Below are 11,190 nucleotides of genomic sequence, written 5' to 3' on the forward strand. Positions count from 1 at the left end.
CTATGGGAGTCAATGTGCTTTATTTTGTGTGGAATTACTTTAGAAGGTCGGAATATATCTAGCCCTCCATGCCCCAGTTTGACACTACCCCTAATAGTACACACGTGCTCCAGGTGCCATGGCTGCATGCTACACCTCTGCTTCCATAATTTATATTATATTCAGTAAAGCTTCTAAAACAGACACATAGTGATGTTGCAGATAGCAGCCAATCAAATTCTATGTATCAATTTATAGAATGCAAAAGAGAAATGATAGCAAGAACCTGATTGGTTGCTATGGGCAACATCACCACTTGTCTGTTTTAAAAGCTTTAGTAAATCTACCCCTTTGAGAGAGTATGCAGTGTATTTTGTCTGCAGTAAAGCTCTTTAGCAGTTCAGTTATATTTCTTTTCTTCTCTCTGGCTTCAGCTATTTTTTTCTCCATGTGGTTTTGACCACATGGAGTTACTGTCTAAGTTAGTATCCCTTGTTCTGCCAAACCTTTGTTTGCTTCATGCTGTCCAATTCTACCCACTATAGTATTATTTTTGTTATCACCTTCACACTTCTATATTGCTTTTATACTGTACAATGCTAAACTTGTAACCCTGTCTATCCTACAGTTGCATTGTCAAGCCCCATCTTGATGGGGCACAGCTTCTTCAAAGGCAACAGTATTCACAATGGAATGTAGCCATGCCACCACCTCATTCAGTCATGTTCCTCACTAGTACCCAGTGGCGTCACAAGATGGGGTGCAAGCTTTACCTGGGTGTCACCCACCAAGGTGTGACACCAAAGTGCCAACTCCCCCTCAGTGACAGGAGCCAGGTACTGCACTGTAGCATTACATGAAAACTCAGCTCCTGATATAGTAAGGGAGCCAGCACTGCAAATATACTGGTCCATGGGAGCAATCCACACCTACGTGACCGCATGGAGACACTAAAACATTGGGTTTGGGGAGTGTGGCTTGCCCCTACCTGCAAGGCCACTCCTCTATTTCCATGAGGCCATGCCCCTTTTTCCTGGCAGGCAGCTTCACTGTGTGCACTACTCTGCTGACCACGGATGTCACCCAGTGGAGAGATGCCACTGCTAGTACCAGGGTCCAAATGATCTCTGTCCTTTGTAATCATTATAGTTACATTTCATAGCAAAATATTTTTTTGTTCACTTTCTGGCAGTCCATATTACAATGGTAAAATGGTTCTTCTTCATTTTGCTGACATTTATAATAAGCAATATGAACTCCATCTAGTGTTTTGTAACCGATAGATTATTGCATTTGTTCAATGAATTTGCATCCATGAATCTGAAAAGATAAATAGAGGCATCCTGGTTCCTTCATCCAATTATTTATTTAATATTTTGTATGACAGAAGACTTCATCAGCATGATGGAGATTAAACCACCTGGTTGACTTGGAATAATCCTAGGGCTTGGTAAGGGTTACATTTTGGTGTGATGCTTTATTGACATATGGGGAATCTAATGGTACAAGAGTATATGATGTATTAGTCAGGTCAGTTGGAAGACTCAGAGAGTACACTGTATTCCTTGTGTTGGTGACTTACAAGCATACTGTTTTGCCCACTCTGTTGCTTCTTATTTGCTCTTCTTGTAATTATATTCATCCTTGTGTGTCTCTCCTGCTTACTGGTGCCTGTTCTCTGTATGTTCGCACCTCTATTTGTCCCTTTCCCCATTGATTTTCTTACTTATTTCTGTCTCCTTAATTGCTCCCTTTTATCCTCTGGTTATTATGTGTTCCATCTGACAAACTGGTAAGACAGGATCAGCAAAGGGATGCAATCTCTGAAGCCAGCACCTTGGATTTGTGACTTACCTGTTTCATTCAAGGTGCATGCCTGCCCATACCCACTCCCTCTCACATTTCACAGGTAGGTAGAATAACCATTGCAGCAAACCATGTCTGCTGTGACTAGATCATAGGTCCCTGCATCTAGGATGAAAAGGCATGGCCATTAGTCCACAGGATATTTTCATCACAGGAAGGTCCTTGGATCTGTGTCCAAAGCTGGTTATGAGATGAAATCTTTTGTTTCAAGACTCTGGTGCATCTGTTAATTCCAGTTCAGTCTTGTGCCAGTGAGTGGGGTTTTAGGGGCTGGTGGTGCCCATTTTGGCCATTCTTACAGTTGTGTCAACTATTGTGCTGGTGGAACCAATACTTAGTACTAAAAAAATACGCTCTAACTCACACCTGAATTTAAGCAGGATTTGGGATGTTTCAGTTTATTGAGGTCTACCATTGGATGTCTGTACTTTTGCCCAGTCAGTAGCTGCAGCTGTTTATGGATGAATTTGGAACCAAGATTTTGGTACTTAGTTGGACAGGCTGTGGTGTGTTATTTCTTTGCCAGGGGATTGGGAAAAGACTGGCTTGTTTAATAATTACTTGAGGTCTTTCTGATCATTGTCACTGAGCTGAGGGTGATTATGTGACAAGGGACATTGTTTTTTGGAGTGGCAATCTTGGGGTTGGTCAGGCTATTCATCATCATTGGGCTGTCTTTTGGTGGTACATTTCCTGATGCACCCAATTCATTGTTGACTTTAAATATTATTTTCATGGCTTGGCACATCAAATGCATTGCAAATGCTCTCTCCAAGTTTTACTGGTTGGGAACCAGTGCTTTTACCCACAGAACTAATGCTATGATGAATCTTGCCTCTGTTTTGGTATCCAAGGAATCATTATGTAAGACCCCTAGGGTCACATTGGCAAGATTTTCTGCCAATAACAGCTACCCGCTTTTCCCTTAGAGCTGGTCATGCTGACCGGTACTTAGGTTGCCATCTGGTTTTTAACTCGGGAAAGTAGGGGCTTCCATGGTGAACTTCATGACCACAAGATGTTATGTGGCTGATGGCTCAGAAGGCAAAGTATGGCTGAATTGGGTGAGGTACGGTTTTGGTGGCAGGATGCAGCTTAGGAAGCCGAGTTGTGGCTTTGGGAGCTAAGGTGTGGCTCTGATAGCCGGGGTGTGGCACTAGTGTCAAGATGCAGCCTTGATGGCCGAGGTGCAGCTTTGAAAGCCGAGTTTTGGCCTTGAGGGCTGAGGTGCAGCACTGGTGCTGAGGTGCAGCCTTGAGGGCCAAGGTGCAGCCTTGAGGGCCGAGTTGAAGTCTTGAGGGCCGAGGTGTGGCACCTGTGCCAATGTGCAGCCTTGAGGACTGAGGTGCGGCATTGGTGACAAGGTGCGGCCTTGAGGGCAGAGGTGCATCTTTAAGGGCCAATGTGCAGCACTGGTGCAGAGATGACCTGCAAGCAGATGTAGGCCACTAGGTGGTAATGCATCATTGCTGCAGACACAGATCAGACTAGAGATGACTGTTTCTTGCTGCAAATGTCCCTTATGGCTGGGACACTCCTCTGGATGGTAATAACAGTGAGCAAACTGTACATGGTAGCAGGTATTACAGCAAAGACAGTGGTCACATACAGACAAAGCACAGACAGGCAACAGCTCGACTGGCAGGAACTGGGAATACACGTAGTGATACGCTATCACTGGAAAGATAGCACTGAACCTGCTGGGCTATAAAATATAAAGCATCAATGGTGTGCAAGGTAAAAGATGAGCTGTTTAGCCAGCAGATGAGACAAAGCTTGTTAGCCAGCATTCCCAGGGGTACGTGAACTAGCCCAGCATCTAGATCTTCTAACAAAAATAGGCACCATCCCAGTTCAGCATCTAGTTTATCCGGCAACTATGGGAGTAGTCTGGGGCTGCAACAGAAGAGCAGGGCATCCCAGAAGTGGAGCATTAGCTGGGACACGAGAGAGAAACAAGCCACGAATGCAGCTTGTGATAGCCTCCATTTGTTTGGCAGCTTCTCCAACAGGATTAATGCAATTGGTCCATTTATATACTGACCTTCAGAAAGACAGGGTTGTCTGGCAGGAGTGGGTTGCCAATTCTGGCTGACATAAGATAAGAGAGAGGTGTTCTTTTTGCAAAGATGTTTGGCATTCCCAACTGCACTATTCATAGTACCTGATGGGGTGGGCATGTGTGTCTATACCTTTCCCCAACTGTAAATGAATGTTGGGTTTGTTATTTGATTCCATGTGGGTTGGTGCAGCTGATGCCTATGAAGTTGTGCTATGTGTGCTTGGCCTTAGTTTTGGTATTCTTTAGAAGTTTGCAAATCAGTGAGCTGGTGTCATCTTCTAAGATGGTGGTGGATTTTGGTTTGCTGTTCTGCTACAAATATATCCTCATACACTAATGCTGTAGTTGTGCCAAACAGATGTTCTTAGCTTATCAGTTCCCGTGCAACTTGACTTGCATAGAGCATCTTTTTCACATTTTTATTTACCCAAAAAATGTGGCTTAATCCCAATGTGATCTGATAAAACCATTTCATGAGACTTCACTGATTAATTCAATATCCAACACATACAGGTATATATGTGTGTTACTGAGTCTGAATCTGCATACAAAGTGCAACGATGCAGCAACCAGGGAATTCTTCATGCCAAGTTCTGTTGTGCTTTGTATACAGACTCAGACCAACACAGACATTCCAGTGTTGTAAATCAAATGAACAAGTCAAACCTCATGAACCATTTTGCTGCATCAGATGTGACTAAGATGCATTTTTTTAGCTAAATAAAAGACATAAAAAAGATGTGTGGTGCAAGCCGAGTTGCATGAGACCTGGCAGCTCGCTCGCACCAGGTGTCTAGCTCTGCATGGTGTATTGAAGCTAGGTGTATGAGGACACATCTGTATGTTCTAGTTGGCACTGATTTGGGTATGTTTTTTTAAGACTGAGTAGTTGAAAATGGACCAGCTCACTACAGCCATTGGGTCACTCTGTCCTTCCATGTTATGGGCCTTATTTGTTCTATTCAGCTCAATGCAAAGTATGATCAGTTTACACCTGGAAGTTGGATCTTCCTGCTTGATATATTGTTCAATTAATATAGCAGTAATTTTGGCCTGAAAATTGCAGATTTCTGGACCCATTAATTCCACATTGGGGCTGCATGTTTGTGCCTTCCAAGGGCATGCCTTTAGCCAGCTTTGAGGCTCAATGGCACTGGAGGTTAACCTCCTATAAGAGTAATATTATAGCAGGTATGCTGGTACAGTTACTCCCCTTATACTACTCACCATTGCTTCTTCAAAAGTTTATCAAGGAATTTTGATGTGTTTTTGCTTTTGGTGCTATTAGGTATTTTTCAGCATTTTTACCTTCACAGAATTACAGTCACTCACACATCTCTTTTGCCCCATCCTGTCATTTGGTGTAAGGTGGTTTTATTTGCTCTGTATACTAACATATTTTTGTTAGTTTATTTTAAAGATGTCAGGATGTGTGCTTTGTGTCTCTGGGGACAGGACATTTATATTTCTTTTTGGATTATTGCCATTTTGTAGCTAGGGATACCTGGCTTGAGAAAGTCTGAGTAGCGAAATATGCTTCAGCAGTGTTTCTGTGTCCTACCAGATTACCAATGTCTGTCTAAACTATGCAATATCGATAAAATAATTGCTGGAAGGGTAAAATAGTTTAAATAAGCTGAGCAGCAGATTTAAGAGCTTTACCAGTAATACTTTGTTTTATCTAATTTATATGATAAAGAAATGAAAGCACCAAGTATATCTGTGATTGGCAGACCAGTCGCTCACAGTAAATGAAACCAGATGAACCACAGTTTGGATACTATATTAGTGACTTAAACACACACCTCTTAGATACAGTGTTATAGATAAATATTATTAAGGGATTATCCTATGAGCCAGCAATAATAAAAGTTTAATTAATGTGGATGCAAACATTATTAAAGGATTATCAATATTGAGATAGTATCTCCACATTACTTAGTAACAAGTAGTTTCCTAGGGTGAATCTGAAGTTAGGAACACACTTTTCAACAGTTACAATTTCCACATACTATGGGGAATATCTAAAAATCATGATATATTGACTTAAATCTCTCTGCACTTGTTTCAAAATAGTATGTTTTTTGGGGGGGATGTGACTTAAAAGAGCATATATACTTAAAATTTGATCATCCATAATATAATACAAAATCCTTTTTTTCTGGGGAGACTTCATTCTTTAGATTTGATTGCATCATACTGGGAGTCTATCAGACACTCCCCATAGCCTCTGCACAAACAATCTTGAAGATTTTGATAAGCTATTGTAAATGACTTAAATTACGGTAGGATGAAATACTTGGATAACAGTACAGCAAACTATATTTTAAGTAACTTGCAATTTATTTACTTTTTCACTTATTATTTTAACTTGAAATGTATATTAGTTTTTCATTGTTTAATTTTTTTCTTATTTTATATCTACAAATTATTTGCATTGGATTGTGTGTACAAGGAATAGCAGGGTGCAAACACTGGGCTCTATCCTATTAGGTGCAAGTGTTGCATGCTAGTATCTGTAGTCCTAGAGCATGGTTCAGTCCTCTGTAGCGATTAGCTCCTAAACCTATGCCAAACTTTAACTCCCGGCAGCATGCAAATAACTGTCCTCCTCCTCTCCTGGTGCTGGTTGGATAAATAGTCTGTACAGGGATACTCTTTTGGCTGCATGTGTTCCTGGAGCTGCATGGAAGTACTGTTAGTGTTGTTTTTGAGAGTGAGGAGACTGGGAGAGATCAGTAATGTGTTGAAGCCAGATGATTGACTGAGACCAGATATTAAATTTAACATTTAGCTACGCCATTTTAGGTTGCCTGTGATGAAGCCATCTTGCATTGTTAGCATGAAACCATGGTGTGTGATGCTAATATGCAATTATTAGCATTGTGCGATCGCATTACCACTGCATACTGTTTAAAATCCTATCATACCCCATATGCACGGATACACATATAAATATATATTTAAAGACTTCATATTTTCAGTGATAACAGACTTGTCTTGTAAACATGTCTGTGACAAATAATCAAGAATACACAAATATACTGTGAGAGTTTACTTCAAATATATACACAGAATGACTGTGGCAATTGAAATGTAACCCAGACACTGATATGCACAATTGAAGTGTCCTGAATATGGATATATAAACAATTGCTAGACGTGTAGCTATTGTTAACAAATGTAGGCCTTGTATCCAATGCTGATGTAGTTAAGTAGAACTAACAGTAGTATTAGGAGAGCCTTTTGTTAAAATTATCAGATTGTTTTCCAAAGCTTGCTCCATCTATGAACAGGACAAAACCCCATTGTCTGTCATTCTTTTAGTTCAGACAGAAGTATTATAAATAATAACCAGTTTGAGGTTTTATATATATATATATATATATATATATATATGTGTGAATGTATGTGTATATATATATATATATATATATATATATGTATAAAGTATATATACCCTTAAACAATCACATGGGTGTTCACAATGCATGCACATATGTATATATATATATATATATATATATACAGTTGCAATTATGAAACACACAGCACACCTTTTACACTGCATGAAGTCACACAACACATACTTACATATAATCATAAATATACACACACATAAAAGGTTCCTGCACATTATGGTTTATATTAAAGTTATTAATTATAATGTAAAATGCATGTATTTAATGTTAATGGTATACAACATGATAGACATGGCATTTTTGGTACTAAACTGACACACTGTTTATTTCCAGATATCTGAACCTATCAGCGAGGGAGCAGCATCTTGCGTTCGTTGGTTATGGAATATAGGAAATTATTGGATAGAATGTATATGCTGTAATGTAGTGTCTCTATCTAATTTTAATCAATTAAAGAACAACAATGTAATCTGGAGAATTGGGACATACCCCTAGTGAACTGTCCTATGAACTACAGTGTACTACAGAGACCAAGAGCAAGAACCAATGGAATGATGTTTGTCTGTCTACATTGTTGTTATCATGATCTGTTAGGGTATAAAGCCTGTGTCCCGGTCCCAGTTAGTAGCCATTCTCTTGGATGACCACAGACCTCTGGATTGATGACTGTAACTGGGACCAGTGCGCTTGCATAATGTTTCAACTATACCTTGTTTATGTATAACCTTTTGCGCTAATTGTATTTAGATCACAGCGTGTAACTAAATGCTTTATATGTGAATAATATATTTTTTGTGCTTTGGAACCACACTCAAAGTCTGGAAAGCAAATATTTCTTGGGTGACTTAAAATGCTAAATAGCGACATTTAGGTATATAGATCATTAGGAATTCATAGATGTTTGCATATAGAGGTCAAACCAGAAAAACCAACTCCCTCTTTGGCTTACTAATCTATGTCATCAGGTAGGTGGCATGGCAGGTTATCCAGGTGCCTCTGAGGGGGCAACATTCAGCAATGTAGGGGTGCAAAAATTTAATTTTATCTTGGTCCCCCAACTAAAAACATTGTGGCGCCCCTGTACCTATTCAATATAGTTCAATATGTACAGTAAGTATACATAATTAAAATGCTGATAGTTCAGGCTTTATATCTTTTTTCATTTTCAAGAAAAGGCATAATAAAAAAAATATATATGTCTGCCCAAATCATATCATAACAATATATAAGATTTACATAATCACTGCAAATCACAGCACACACCTTTCAGAATACATCACTTTTCACTCATTAGTTTGTTTATAGGTTTCTAATATGTAACTCTTTTGCCATATGAGAATCACATTCTCACTTTAATTAATTTTCAAACAACACATATCTATATAAATGAATATTATTTATAGATATTAATATACAGTAATCACAGATCCATTCATATGTATTTTATGATCATTTGGACATGTTGGAATGGTTCTGTTTATTATTATCTGTAAATTTGATGTAAAAAATATAGATAATGAATCCATGGATTTTTGTAATATCTCCTTTAAAATAACTTTTACCTAGGTTTTAAATTAAAAACAACTGCTAGCACCTCAATATCCTATATATGCTCTAAAAAAATCTATCTGTACATTTGTCCTTTGGGATATTATCACTAAAATTAGATGAATATGCAAAAAATGTATAAACTAAATCTACATATATAAATCAAGATATACTAATAATCTGCATATTAAATTAGAGTGACTACCATACAATAAGTCATCACACAATGTGCACGTTATAACTCTACAATATTAAACACTAACAGAGGGATGATTTTCTATCCTTTAAGTTTAAAAAGCCACAGATGATTGATGGCTTTGATGACTGAAATTCTATGGGCAATAGCAATTAACGGTCAATTAAATCAGTGTGGTTTAACATGAATTCCTATTGCCATTTGAAAATTGTCTGTCTATGGTATTCCACAGAAATATGAATTAATTGAATTACAGCCACTCTACGCTAATTTTACTTTACTTTACTTTCCTCCAAAAAGCACTTTAGAAGAATAAATACATTAAGTAATTTAGCAATTTGTATATAAAGAGATTCATTAATCCCTCTGGTGTTTATACTTTGAATCGCTATTTTCTATTTTTCTAACCACAAGAAAATTTATACAGGTTGAGTCTCCCATATCCAAAATGCTTGGGACCAGGGTATTTTGGATAATGGAATATTCCATATTTTGGAATAATGGCATATCATAATGGTATATATTGGGATTGGGACCCCAATATACACACAAAATGCATGTGTGTGTTATGTACACTTTATACATACAGCCTGCAAGTAATTTTATACAATATTTTCAATCATTTTGTGGCTCAAGCAAAGTTTCTGTCCAGAAATTAAATTAATTTATGTTTCATATACACCTTAAACACACAGCCTGAAGGTAATTTTATACAATATTTGTAATAATTTGTGCTTTAGACAAATTTGGTTTGTGTACATTGAACTACCAAAAATCAAAGGTTTCATTATCTCAGTCATGCTAAAATTATTCTGTATTTCGGAATATTCCGTATTTCGGAATATTTGGATATGGGAGACTCAACCTGTATACATATTTAGCAGATTAAAATTTATACCAATAAATATATTTTAATTGACATAATAAAGTAACGTGTACCTCAAAAAAACACACTTCTATTTTCTTATTTTTCACATTTAAATGGCACTAGATTCTACTTTGTATATTCAGAATCTAATCATAGTCTCATAGATTACAAAAAATTATTATAAGGTAGATATGTATTTGTGTACAAACCTGATTATATTGAGGAATAAATCTTCATCTGAATACTTACAGAATAACTCCAGTTACTGTAAATATTAAATTTTTGCCAACATACTTTGTCCTAGATAGCAGAACCTTTGGGGTTTTAACAGTATCTTGACACAGTTGCAGTGACAACCTGGAGATGGGAAAGTCAAAAAGTGATACCTTCTTACTGCTGACAGAAAAAGAGGAGGGGGTACCGCACAGAACTTATAATTGTATAATCAATTATTACATACCAACATATTGCATCCTTTTTATGTTATAATGTTCTGCATTGGTGGTGCTCCCAAAGCCCAAGGTATAACATATGAAAAGAAAACAGAAGGGGCTTGTTTCTGGGGAATCTTAAGTCAAAATTCTTATAAAATATAATTTTTTATATTGGTCATTCAAAATTAGGAAGGTCCCCACACTACATAAAATTACTTTGAATATTTATATGGAGTGTGGCAAAATGATTTTGTTTTATATAGGGGTATCGATCTACAACACTATTATATCATAATGGTCAAAAATTACATGTTAATGAGCTATGTGTGAAAAGGGATACCCTGATAATATAATAAAGAACCCTGATGATTAATTGACAAGTCAAAATGAATGTGGAAAGAATATTGTACATTTGGTTTGCTGTGTTACCGCTATGTCCCAATTAATCTCCTATACACTTCAACCTACAGCACCTGATATTCCTAGGTGGTCTCCCATCCAAGTATTAATCAGGCCCAACACTTTATAGCTTCCAATATCGACGAGATTGGACATATTCAGTATGGTATGGCTGTAGGTGTATTACCAATTGTAGGAGGGGTGAAATGCCCTGGTGTACACAAAGCAATGGTGTATTTAGGACTATCTCCTAAAAGGAGACTGCTTTGTTAGAAAAAAGAAAATTCAAAGAAAGTATTGCATTAGAATACTTTAATTGTTCTACAGATAGATCCTCATATTTGTGAACAGATCACAAGTTGTTACATATATATTGTCTAATATTCATGTACATCTGAGTTGTTATGCTGTTTACC

At 37.5% G+C, this 11,190-nt stretch overlaps 1 pseudogene; it reads right to left on the reverse strand.

Annotated features, from left to right (window-relative positions):
- Window positions 1-10,836: 10,836 nt before the first annotated feature.
- On the reverse strand, window positions 10,837-10,954 carry LOC148543106 (5S ribosomal RNA; annotated as a pseudogene).
- Window positions 10,955-11,190: the final 236 nt, after the last annotated feature.

This window comes from Taudactylus pleione, unplaced genomic scaffold, assembly GCF_031769625.1.
Source record: "Taudactylus pleione unplaced genomic scaffold, aTauple2 ptg000006l, whole genome shotgun sequence".
Taxonomy (NCBI): Eukaryota; Metazoa; Chordata; class Amphibia; order Anura; family Myobatrachidae; genus Taudactylus; species Taudactylus pleione.